The 12,933-nt window shown below is 39.9% G+C and overlaps 1 long non-coding RNA gene across 3 annotated transcripts in view; it reads left to right on the top strand.

The window, feature by feature from the left end:
* LOC108447301 overlaps positions 1 to 12,933 on the top strand; it is a 309,215-nt gene that overhangs the window by 39,159 nt on the left and 257,123 nt on the right. The window contains exons 5-7 of one of the 3 annotated variants that reach the window (XR_001862789.1): positions 6,419 to 6,602; positions 7,937 to 8,004; positions 9,432 to 9,528. This is a non-coding gene — a long non-coding RNA (uncharacterized LOC108447301). The remainder of the gene's footprint in view (positions 1 to 6,418; positions 6,603 to 7,936; positions 8,005 to 9,431; positions 9,529 to 12,933) is intronic. The other 2 variants (XR_001862788.1, XR_001862790.1) reach the window with 2 other exon arrangements.

The raw sequence follows: 12,933 nt of genomic DNA on the forward strand, positions 1-12,933 counted from the left end.
TGCACCCTTTGCACGTCTTTGGTAAATGTTCTCCATTGTCTGGACCCTCTAAAGGTGTCCTGCTGGAAAGATCTGTCAGGAGTGTCTGCACTCCATGCTTTTGGTTCCTTGTGCCAGAGGTACAGAGCCAACTTGGTTTAGCAGTAGAAGAAAACAAAGTGTCGTACTCAGACAGACTGAAGGTCAGATTCAAAACAATACTCCAGAAGCAAAACCAGATATGACTTATAGTCCTGGTAAGATTATTAAATGGTTAACAGTCCTCATGCTCAAGCATTTATCTTTTTTTTCTTCTTTTTTTTTTTTTATAATTCACCATGGATATATGCAGGCTGTTAGAAGTGTGAGCTAGAACACACTGTAATGCCCACTGGTGAATGCAGCTGCAGGCATGTAGCTGTGGGAGGGATGGACATGAGCCCCTCCTGCTGCTGGCAACTCTCTCAGAGCTCCCTCCTCCTGTCCAGTTTCATGTTTCTGATGTATCAGTGCTGGTTGCTGGTTATCTATTAGTGTGCTACTGCAGCCGCCTGTGACTGCCAAGCAAGGAGGTGTCACAAGGCCATGTTGGGATTGTAACACTTAAGTTGTGACAGGAATGACAACAACACTGAATTTTTTGGTATATTAAGAAAAGAAAAAAGGAAAATTATCTAAGAGATTACAAGAGCGAGGCATGATCCACTCCGATGAAGCAGCATCGCCCAGGTGCCTAGGGATATTCTAGGGGTTTTTTTCAAATTTGAAACTTGAAGTTGAGCTCCAGCAGGACACAAGGTAAGTTCAGTTTGGACAATGAGCAGAAATGCAGATTATAATGCTATTAATGGCTTTCTGGCTAGAAAATTTGACATGGATATTGATTGAAGAACTTCCACTACCAGTTTCCATCAATATTAACTTTTATGTTAGCATTAAAACTGTAGGAAAGCCTTGTTTGCAGAGGTGGCTCTTAGCCATTCGTGTTGCCTATGAATTTTGAAGGAAGCAAAGAACAAGATGGGGTTATGATGGAGAAACTTCCTTGCAAGCTATAAACTTCGTTGGAAATGAACAAATTAAGCAAGACACAATCGATTTTAAGTAATTTTCCTATCTTGGCCCACTTGTCTCATTTTGGTGTTTATAAGCACAGGGGATAAGGAATCCTCCCAACACAAATCAGCAAGTTCACCTATGTTCATCATGACATCCAAGAACCAGGTTATTCTTAGTTCTCCATGGATAAGATGGGGAGAAGCATCCTTCTGTTGTCCTTGGATCTTCTGCAAGGAGTAGATATTCTTAGTGAGCATGTGAAGGTTTGATACTTTATTTCACAGGCAGGGTTTTCTCAGAAGAGGTTTAATTTTTCCTCTTTTTATTTCAATTTTAGGGAAAGCTGAAATAGTTGTATATTAACCATTACTGAGTTTGAAGAAAGTCTGAAGTAGACAAAAAAGAGTAAGCGCTGGTCATTTTCTTGTGACAGTCTTCAAAAACTTCTACACACAAAACAGTTGAAGACTCAAATTATTCATGGGGCCTGAATCAACTTGGAATCAAAGATGAATCATGAGCTCAGGAAAATCTCACAGCACTGATTGTTAACTAGAAAGCTGATGTGAAAAACAGCCTTTACCCAGGATTTGCATGTGTGACTGTCATTTAGTTACTGCATGAAAAGTACAGAGACATGCAATCTCAAATCAGTAGGAACAGCTGGAGTCAGACGAAGGTTTCTTTTTAAGTAGCAGTACATACTTGAGATGGATAGAGGTGACAGTGCCTGGTGACAGAGTTGTGAGGCCTCATTTGCTGCCTTGAATAATATTTGCAGGTTGGAAAGACCATTTGTGTTGTGGTGGAAGAGTGGCTGCCCTGACACTATTTCCAGTGCAGCCAGAGGGCACAACTGCCTTTAAATACCCAGGCTTGTGCCTTTGGTTCAGGAGTACCTCTGATTCAGTAGGCTTAGTGCCTCTCTCTGCATTCAGACTCTTCTGAGCTCAAACTGAAGATGTCAATAGTATTTTCAACCTCATTGTAGCTTTATTGAAATCTTCATCATCTCTTCTGCTGTCCCCCCGCAAAAATTTCAAATGGTAAATTGTGCCTTTATAGACTATCTATTAATCTCTCAGTGAATTGCTATTTCTATAATATTCCACAATTATTACTCCTTAGTTCATTTTCTTGATCTTAAGGCAGGGCTCAGTGCTCAATAAAGCCAAATTTATTTGAAACATTTGAAGAAGTTCACCTTGATACTCTCCATCTTTCTCTGACAGCTCATTATAATGAGACCATAGATTATTATAGTTGCACTTGAAGCCTACATATTTCTTCTTCAGTTTTCCCCAAATGACTGAAGAAACACCAGCTGGTATTAGGTAACTAATCTTGATTCCCGTTTTCTTATTCGTGCTGGGGAGCTGCTCAGTGTGGAAATAATTCATGTTTTTATTAGGATTGTTTGTGAAGTTATAAATCTACAAAGCAGAATGTGTCGGGAAACAAAGCTGCACTTTGTCTGATTGATGTGCTCTGGAGTTTCCTCTTTGACACTGCCTGGCTGTACCCTGGGACCTCTGAGGGCCATCTCATTCCAGATGTGCCCCCTGACCAGCCTCCAGCTCCGTGTTTGGACAAGGCTCAGATGACTCTCCCTCCCTTGTTTCCATGGGAAGGAATCACTAGTGAACAGGCTGAGAGGAAAAGAGCCACTCCATGTTCCAGCTGATGCCTCAGTCCAGGTAATTGGAGCAAGAGCATCACAAAAGGGTTGTCTGCAGCCCAGGGACGGCCAAAATGCTCAAGTGCCTCTTTACTCAAGTCTGTGGGTATTTCCTAGGCTATGATATGGGGACAGCTTACTTGCTGAAAACCACATCAAAACCTGGACTTTTTAAAGGCTTCGGTTCCTGGTGGCTCTCTCTAAGGTTCCACCAGTACTGAGCTCTGAGGAATCATTGTAGGATGTGAGTAATCAAAACTTGTGATCTAGTTATTTTATACTGAAGGCTCATAAGAAGAGGCGGATTAAGCAGTGGTGGTTTTGGAAAGCTTGGCTCTGTTTCGGGCAGACCTGCCCTGCTGTAACCAGATACTATCAATCATGCTCCACTTTTCTGGAGGACAAATATGCTTAATCTTAGTGGTTGCTTCAGAAGAAGTTTAAGAAGCTTATTTTTCTCCTGTGTTTTCTGCAATAATATCTGTCTCCTCCCTGCTCTGTGTGCACAAAGCCTGTGATTACTTTGAAAGAGATTGTTGAAAAGAAGGAACTCAAGAGCTCAAGCAGGAAAATACAATATATGAGCTTGATTTCCAAATGCAGCAAAACCCCACAAATCAGCTCTGAGGACAAGTATACCTCTGCCTCCATCTTGCTTGCCTGTGAGGATTGCTCCTGCTTCTTCCTCAGCTGACAATGTCTGGTGTTCAGTAGATCACAAGTCAAGGCCAAGAACTCCTTTACTGTGAAAACCTCCCACCTTCACATCCTGGTTTATTTTCTTTAAAACAGGATGAAGTGGAGAAAAAAAGTGAAAAATGTACTCTCCCATTCAGTTTGTCTTAACAAACTGTTTTGAAAAATCATTTATCTGGAAATGCTTCTGATGTAAACCAATTAGTTTGAATCTTTCTGACTTTCTTTGGTCTCGATTCTCCATTTTTCAAATGATAAATGTTTATACCACAATTGTAGTCTGTTTGAAGAAAAAAAAAAGGGCCATAGGAAACTTCTTTTTTTCCTGCAACTAGAACATTCAAATTTTTCAATCACCTGTTCTGATCTGATATTGATTTCCTTTAGTATTTCTTCTTCCTCCTTAGGGAAATAAATCTGTTTCTGGTATCTATCAGCCATTTTTCCCTTTGATAAAAAGAATTCATATAATTCTTAAGTAATGCTAAATCTTCTGTCAACAAATTAGTCTTGTCATCAGCCATAAGGGGCCTCATGATCTTCTTGGTGACCTCTTGCTTCTATAAAAACTTGAGAAAAAAATCCACGCATAATAACTCCCGGCTATTCCTGTAATGATTCTACTTTCATTTAAAAGTTTTTATGATATTTTGAACCAAATTGCCTATTTTTTCCTCAGAATAAAACTGGAAACTTTAAAAAATATGCTGTTTGTGAGTATGATGGCAGGGGCTTAAGACAGCAAATGAATATATGTGTAAGGTTAATTCAATATGTGGAGGTTAATTCAGTAAAATCAATAATTTAGTGGCTAAAAAGTTCCTTGGAGATAAGTGGGTTGTATGAGAGATGGGATCAAGTTTTCTTTGTCCCATTCCAGATAAGTGCCCAAATCTCTAGATTATATGATCAGTCTATCTTTTTCTAGTCAAAGAATTATTTATCTACTGTTCTTCACCGGTAGAGAGAAATTTGGGTTAATACCTTCCCAAAAGTCATATGCATGCCCCAGCTCTTGGATTATTAGATGTTTTATTCTACATGCTTTGATCAAAAATTAAATGAAGAACTCCCTTTACATGATTAAGAAAAGGTTTCCACACTTTCAAATGCAAAAGGTTTCCATTGAAAAATGCATCTTTTTTCCAGTCTGCCCCATCCCATGACATCACTGTTTTTGCTGTTTACATTTACTAGGCTCAGGATTTCAGTTTTATTATTTAAGATCTTGCAAGTTGCTTTACTTGGCTGGAGGCATAGAAACGAAGTAGAGGCTCTGTGACTAAAGCCATAGTCCATCACAGTGCTATAATGTACTAAAGGAATCTTTCCCCTTCTTAGCTTTAATCGTGTTTTTCTTTTTTTTCCTCTGATTTCGTATAAACTCAACTGGTACTCCACACACTGTTCAAACTCAGACATATTTAAAACATTACTTTTGCAGATGGTATCTTCCTATCTATTTTTATTTTTTTTTAACATATTTGTCATTTTTCACCAATGCATTTTCCAAGAAAAAGCACTTTTTGCATCTAGTTAACATTTAACTGGAACTGTCATACCTAATGCCTTAGTAATCTCTAGATGCATTGTATCAGTCTGAAGTTGCTTAAACTCAGCCCTTATGCTGTTTTCAGGCTTTCCAGATTTTCAGTGGTGTGGGTTTTCAGATTTACCTCTTCATCTCCAATATGTGTCCAGCTGATTCTTAAAAACTCTGTCAAAAATTGCTATCATTTCACAAATTTTAAAGGAAAACACAGCTCTATACCATGTGCTCAGAGCTATTGCTTGATTTATTTCTTCCACTTAATATGCCCCAGATTATATCCAGCACTTGAATACTCCCATTTCTACTTAGTTTTCTGTCTCCTTTCAAAACCATATTAGTTTATTGTTGCCTCCTGTGCAGTTCCATCTACCATCTTACTTCTTTTAACTCAGGTTTTGAACCCTGGTAATTGTAACCAGCTGGTAACGTCTCCTGGGGTTCCTGCCTCTGTAAATTTTACTTCCATTTAGCACCTGGACACATTCTCCACCATGCCTGCTCTGAAGAGCAGAGATTTGAAGGGAGTAGGACAGAGAATAATACTGCACTGTCTCTTGAACTGTAATATTCCATGATCAAAATTAAGTGCAAAGCAATTGTATTGTGTGATCTGTATAGAGTGTCAGACACAGGCAGGAACAAAATTTTGTCGCTTTCTGAAATCACCATGTTGGGAGGTTTAGTTTCTCTGAGTCTTGCCCCAAACAAACAATTGGATTCTGCTGGTACTAGATGAACAGCTTCTCTCTTTTATTGTGTGTTCTCTGGTGGGATTTCCTCTGGTGAAAATCAAACTGGTTTCCACACTGTGGCACTTCTGAAAATTGATAATTTGCTTTAATTTACAAATTTCTGCTGTTTCTGCATCTTTTGCATAGCTGAAAACCATTCTAGGGCACAGAAGTATTGTCAGCATCATATTGACTATACAGTAACAGTCGTATGCCTATCTGTATGTTTTAGCTCTTGTGCTTTTTTTAGATCTAACTACAAGGTTCAACCACATTCTTCCCCTATAAATAAACAAATGGTAGAAGGTAGGAGCCAAAGAGCTGTGAATTTGATTTTTAAAAGTATTTTCCATGTTGATTTAAAGCATGTGCAGTCATATATCCGTCAAGTAACTGGCTAGTAACTGGAAGCACAATTTCAGAGGCTTGTCACCTAAAAAAAAAATCATTGAATTCAGAATGTGTGAACTTAGAATGTGATGCTTCAGATGTATTTCACTGTGTACATTAGTTATAGCTAATAAATGTAAAATATTAATACTATCTAATTTATTTTGTCCATATGGTAAGACTTTAATATTAAACACTTGTCTTTTCCTGCTGTGATAACTGGCTGTGATGTCATAAGCATGAATTATGAGTTGGTCATGCCAGGGAATTTAGACCAGGAATTTAAATTATCTGAAGAAAATTTTCTCATATTTGTCTTTTTTATTCCCCCAGTAGAATATGCCCCATGATCTCTGGCAGCTCAGATAGGAGAGGGAAGCACAACCAGGTACAGGAAGTCTGCTGTGGACTGGCCTCTATATAGCAGAAAAGACCAAAAAACAGAGCTTGCCTGTGGATGAAGAAAGCTGCCTGTGCCTAAAACAGGAGTGCAGCGTGGAGAGCCAGGGATACACAGGTAGGGTTTTGCCTTCCACTTCCCTCCAAGGTTCCTGAGCATATGAGAAAACCAAAATGGGCAGTTTTGCCAGTGGGAGGAGAGGCATTTCCAGACTCCCAGTGGGTTTCATATGGGAGAAACTTTACCCAGTGCGGCAGCTCTCACCAAGCAGCTCAGGATTGCTCACAGAATAGTCACTGTTAGAGGCACAAGAGGGCTGTGGGCTTGTTTTCAAAGGGGTTCAGGTGGCCAGTACTGAAAAGGCAGCACATGCTCAGGTGTAACTCACCTGGATACCATTCTGGAAGAGCCCACTCTGGAGGGTATATATGATTCAGGTGATGCACCAGGAAGATCATCTAGGCATAGGTGTAGTAAAATCTGAGCCATCAAAAGACAGTTTGCTGAATAAAACCCTCTGAGGTGAGCACTCACTCAACACGGAACAGTGTATTTCATTGTTCTAGTCTAGTCTAGAGGGTAATTACATTTTGTAAGGCTAGCATATCAAGAATCACACTGGAGGTCCAATGACAGTGTTTATAGCTGTCAGGTACATGGACTGAAAACGCTGACTGCCATCTCCAGCTCTACCAAGCCACTCGGGCTCTCCAATCAAATCATTATGGTCAAGGAGTGCAGTGATCACAAGCACTTGGCAGATTCCTGTTGGAGAGGGGCATTTTTCCCTTCTTTTCAAGCTGATTAGCCTTAGACCTGTAGCTTGGGTATGGAACTGAGGAACTCAGGTTAACAATTTCTGTCTCATCCACAACAAAAGCCAGCTCTGTGAACATCCTTTCAGAAAAATAATGTTTTGAAACCATATTAATATTTGCACAGAGCAAAAGGAAAGGGTGCAAACATTGTAAAAGGAGTTTATAACTCCTGTGCTGTTGCTTTTTGAAAGGCTGTGCTTGGATTTTGCAGTATTTGCCCTGCTCTTATAATGCAGGGAAAATAATGTAAGAAGAATGCAGCACTCCAGTGCTCTTTCCTCAACATACACATACACACAGATAGATGTATAAAATAGATGAAACTTTACTTCTTATTAAGGGAAAAGATATTCTTGGCAACTTACATTGGGAGATTACTGGGGGAAAATAGCTCTCTTTAAGAAAAGTAAGGAAAGTAGGTACGGGCAGTGACTTTAAATTAGACATTAAACTAATCCAGGGCTATACTTTAATAAAGGCTAGTGCTGGGAATTCTTATGGATTTTCTAGCTCATTGCTGGGATGACAGAGAAATACAATAAATGTTCTATTACTTACACAAGCTGCTGGTTTTCAGAAAATTAGTCACCAGTGACCTTTCACCCTTTGTCTTGCTGTCTTTCTCGGTAAAAGTACCTGATCAGAATCAAATGCAACCCTGCTGTATGGTGGCATCCCTGCAGGCTGCACGGGGCATCACTGTGAGTATGACTCTTAACATAGCATAAGATCAGCTTGTTTTTCTCAATGTGTAACTGCAATATTGGGGGGATGGCAGGGGAGAGGGAAAGGACAGAGGAAGAAAATGATCTTTTCATCCTAAGTTGCTCTCTTTCTCTAATTTTTAAGTGTAGAAGAAAAGGAGGCACAGTTCTATGTTTCTTAGTAACAAATGAAGCCCAAACCATAAAACATAACCAATCAAACTGCTCAGAACTAAAATTTGAGAACTGCGATATGATTTGGTGATATCCCCAACCTCACAAACCATAAACATTTGTGTTTCCTTGGTATTTTTTTATTTTCCATGAGTATCAAAACATGATGTTTATATTCTCTACAATAAGGCACAGACTTTAGCAGAGGGGGAGGGGACTATATTACTTGGTGTATACTAGCCCTTTGGTAGAATTATATTGATTAGTTTTCCAGTTAGCAGTGAGACCTCCTTCTGACCCTATTTTCAGGGTCAGTAGATCATAATGCAGAAGCACTAAGAGACTGGCATCCCTCCCCACATTGCTTTTTGAAGAGTGTGCAGATGACAAAATCATCATTTTATAGATATAAAAAAATATATATATAATGTGTGTGTTTATATATATATATATAAAATCTCTACATGTACAGAAAGAGTGCGGTTGAACTGTGCTCTGAAAATGCAGGTATAAGTTATATATGATTCATAATAACATTTTTCTGTGAAAAGGAAATACATCCAGCCTCTACTGTACAATTTTAAAAGTGATTTTTGTTGTAAGCTGTTGGGTTTTTTTGAAATAGAAGAGGAATGCCTCATGACTGAGTACAGTACGGACAGATGTGAAAGAGGAATATACATCTATATTTGAAATGAAACTATTGTTCCGGGATCTTTAGTCTGAGAGCTCTCAGACATGAACTCAGAAGACAAAGAGCTGCAAGCTTGGCCCCATTGCAGGCACTCTGAGGATATCCCATGAGCAATCTGTTGACTTCCATCTTGTATTGTATGTCAACCATACATACCTCTAATTAAACAAGAAATCATTTGTCAAAACTTGCCGCACTTTTCATATCCAACATTTTCCATGGCAGGTGTATAACAGACAAAGAACAAGGACAACATGAAATACCTAAAGAATGCTTTTAGTTGCTATTTTTAATTGCTATTTGAAGCCTACATTTGAAATCCTTGGTCCTGTAAAAGGATAAGGACTGGAGTCAAGGACTCAAATATCCTCACCCTAGCACCAGGACCTTGCAGAATGCTTTTGAACTCCGGTGCTCCCTGAGCACTCTGTAACTGTAGGAGACCATGCTACTGCCCCAGTAAGAGCCAGACTGCTCTTATCATATTAAGAAAAAGAAGCTTGACTTCTAACAGCTGCTACCTCTGGTTTTCTCTGTTTCTTTAACTGAACTACAGGCTGCAAGGAGCTAATTAATATATTCCATGTTAAACATGAAGTCACCATCTGTAGAAGTAAAGGACTGGAAATAGCTCTGGAGGAAAAGAAAGTGAGGTAAGGTGTTAGAGGCCTGAGTCCTTGCACAGAGGGAGTACCTCTGCCCCTCAGAGACATCACATGGACTATACTCTGCGTGCAGCTCTGTTGCTGAAATTTCCTTCATGGGGTTATCCATGTTCTGGTCCCAGGGTATCTGATAAAATCAACTCCCCAACTATTGTCCCTCGCCTTTCTCCCAGGTCAACAGGTCTTGCAGAGAACATGCCAACATAGCAGCATGCCTACTGCTTCATATCATCCCAGTTTCTGCAAGTCTGGAAATAGTTTGTAGAAAACAATTAGTGAATAGATGCTGCTTCTACATGGACTTTTTAGTTATGTTCAGATTTTAGTGTGGTCCAGCAGAGATGACAAAGACAGTATCCCCATCTTGCAGTAGTACAGTATGCACGCTCTCTTTACTTCCTTATTGTTACTTCCTTATCTTTTATTTTGACAGGCCTAAGGTCTGATTCTCCTGTGTGGTATGGAGCTCTCAGATTTGAAACTGAGACACAATGCCTTATTTATTTCTCATAGCAATATGTCACAGGGTTTCAGCATCCTGGTTTATGAACATAAGACGTTCATAAATCCACCCTTAAGTGACAAAGATTATCTTCTCCACTTGTTTCCCTGCTGAAGCAAAGGCAATTTCTTCTTCCTACTCGTATCTTAACACACCTGGTTTCTTCTGGAAGATTTTCTAGGATTCCTAAAATTTCCTAGTAATGGCTAAGCAATTGCCATTGTGGCCTCCATGCACCTGCATGCCAGTCAGATCAAATAACTTGCCGGGAGGGTCAGATTCCTAAAAGAAGTGAGCTGACTCCAAAGGACTTGGGTGCTGGAGTGAGCAGCTGGTCCTTCTCCAAATATTCTGGAGCACAGGTATCATCAAGCAGGCTGTCATCATATCCAGCACATGCCACATCAGTGTTGAAAACAGGCAAACAGCTGCTCGGTGGATAAGAGTGACCATATTCCATGCACACACTCTGCTTCAGTTCTTTACCAGCTGGCATTGGAGAGACCCTTCCATTTCACGATGGTCGAGAGCCCTTACTGTGTCACAGGGTGCATTCATATGGCCGTAGCCAGATGCAAAAATGGCATGATTTTCTGTGTTCCTCTGATGCATTTTTCTCTGCAAGGATCGTGCAAATATACCCTTTTTGTACTTAAAGGGCTCTTATAAAATAGAGGGACAAAAACTTTTTACGAGGGAAGATAGTGATAGGACAAGGTAGAAGAATTTTAACCTTAAAAAAAGGAGATTTAGATTAGATGTTAGGAAGAAATTCTTCCCTGTGAGGGTAGTGAGACACTGGAACAGGTTGCTCAGAGAAGCTCTAAATACCCCATCCCTGGAAGTGTCTAAGGCCAGGCTGGATGGGGCTTTGAACAATCTGGCCTGTTGGTAGGTCCCCCTGCCTATGGCAGGGGAGTTGGAACAAGCTGATCTTTAATGTCCCTTCCAACGCAAGCTCTTCTATGGTTCTATGAGATGTTAATGAGAATGTTAGTGAACTTACCCTTTTTGTCTCGATGTCTTTTAGCAGTAAGAAATTATTCTGAGCCTGTCCTTGTCACGTTGGCTGAATTCGTTCACAAAATTTTCATTTAGCATCTCACTCTCTGAGCGTTTTTCTCTCTTTCTTTTCCTGTCATGGACATGTGAACCATTCGACTAACAGGTCATTCAATTGCTATGGAGAAGTGACCTCCCTGGAGAAAGGTGAGTGGCCCTGACACTTTCTGTCCCAGAGCTGTGTTGGCTGAGCTATCCCCACAGCTGGCACAGATGGGTAGATCCTTCTGCATCAGAGCATGTGAAATTAGAAATTCATGTGAAACTCACCTGATAAAAAAGACAAGTGAGCCCATCAGATTAATAGGCCACTAAATAAGCAAAGCAAGTGGTATTTCTTACCCTTTTTCAGACAAATTTTCTCACTTCATTTCATTGTCCTTTTGCTACAAGCCTTCCTGGAGCTTTGGTTAATTTTGCTAATAATTTATCTTAAAACTCAACATTGTTGCATTTTTCCAGTTTCAGCAAATGTATTCTTAATTAAGGGCCATATATATGACAATAAAGCTGTAAAGAAGGAGTGTTTTTAACAGTGAATTATGAGAAGGGCAAAGTATAATTTTTTCCTCTAAGGGAAAATGATTTTTTTTTCTTTTGTTACTCATCGCCCTGAAAAAATTGACTGAGAGGGTAATATCCAATCCTGTCTTCTTCCTTTGCCATACCTCTTTTCCACACTTCCACAGGGCAGTTAAATTTGATAAATTGAAATAGGACTAGGAAGAACGCGCCCATCAGTAGCAGGAGGTGGGTGTAGGCAATTTAAAGTGGCCACTCTATCACTATTTCTAAACAGCACATCATCTATATAATGCAGTATCCTTCATCATCTCTTACCTAGACAACTGCATATCAGGACCCTCACCTCATCTTTTCACATGTGTAAAACAAACCTTTAGCCTCAATAGCATATTCATCCTAGTATCTCTGCTGTTCACAGAGGATAATCCAGAGCAGAAGTCTAATACAGGATGTTTCAGTTGTCTGTTTGGAGGGGTCCTTCCTACTCCAGCATTTGTCCCAAAGATACATGCTGTCTGGGCAAAAGTTGACCTTTTTGATGAATCTTCATTCTGTGGACATTTAGTATGAAGAGTATTCTTAATTTCTATTATTTACCCTACAGCATTTTATCACTTTAATTAAATTATTGGAATTTAATTATTGCTACCTGAAAAGATGAGTATAGTTGCTCCTGTGTGAGGACAAGCTTCTTATCATAAATTACCAGTAACAACAACTCTCTTCACCTTTCTCTCTTCTCTAACTCTGTAGATAGTAGAATGGCAGTTATGGTTATTTAGGACCTAAGCTTGACAACCCTTAATCATGTGGATATTCATTGCTCCCATGGTCTACCTATTTCACTGTTTGTGCTAGTTTATTTTTTGTAGGATCAAGTGAGCAATTATAAAACAAGTAAAATCCACAGAAAAATGACAGAAGTCAATTTAGAGTACAGAGAAGCGCTTACATCCCACACCTCATGGCACATACCCCAAGAGATACTCAATCATGATCATTAAAAAGGACTAGTCCTTCTGCAGCCTGAAATGGGTTCTTTTTACTTCAGAAGCATTTCCTGCCATGCCTCACACCGACCTGTTTGCTCACCATTTTGCTGGCGAGTGTTGTGGGGATGGATCCTGCTGGCAGTCGCACAGGTGGGGACTGCACAGCCACCCGGGAGATTTGTTGAACTAGTTGGGCATACCAAGCATGTGGTTGGGCTCCTGCTGCTCCTCCTAGTGACTGCTATTTTAACTTTTTATCCGGGAGTCATGCCCTCTAGCCCAGGCACTTGTGTGCTCCTCTGTATCAGCAAG

This window comes from Corvus brachyrhynchos, unplaced genomic scaffold, assembly GCF_000691975.1.
Source record: "Corvus brachyrhynchos isolate BGI_N302 unplaced genomic scaffold, ASM69197v1 scaffold175, whole genome shotgun sequence".
In the NCBI taxonomy this organism is placed as follows: Eukaryota; Metazoa; Chordata; class Aves; order Passeriformes; family Corvidae; genus Corvus; species Corvus brachyrhynchos.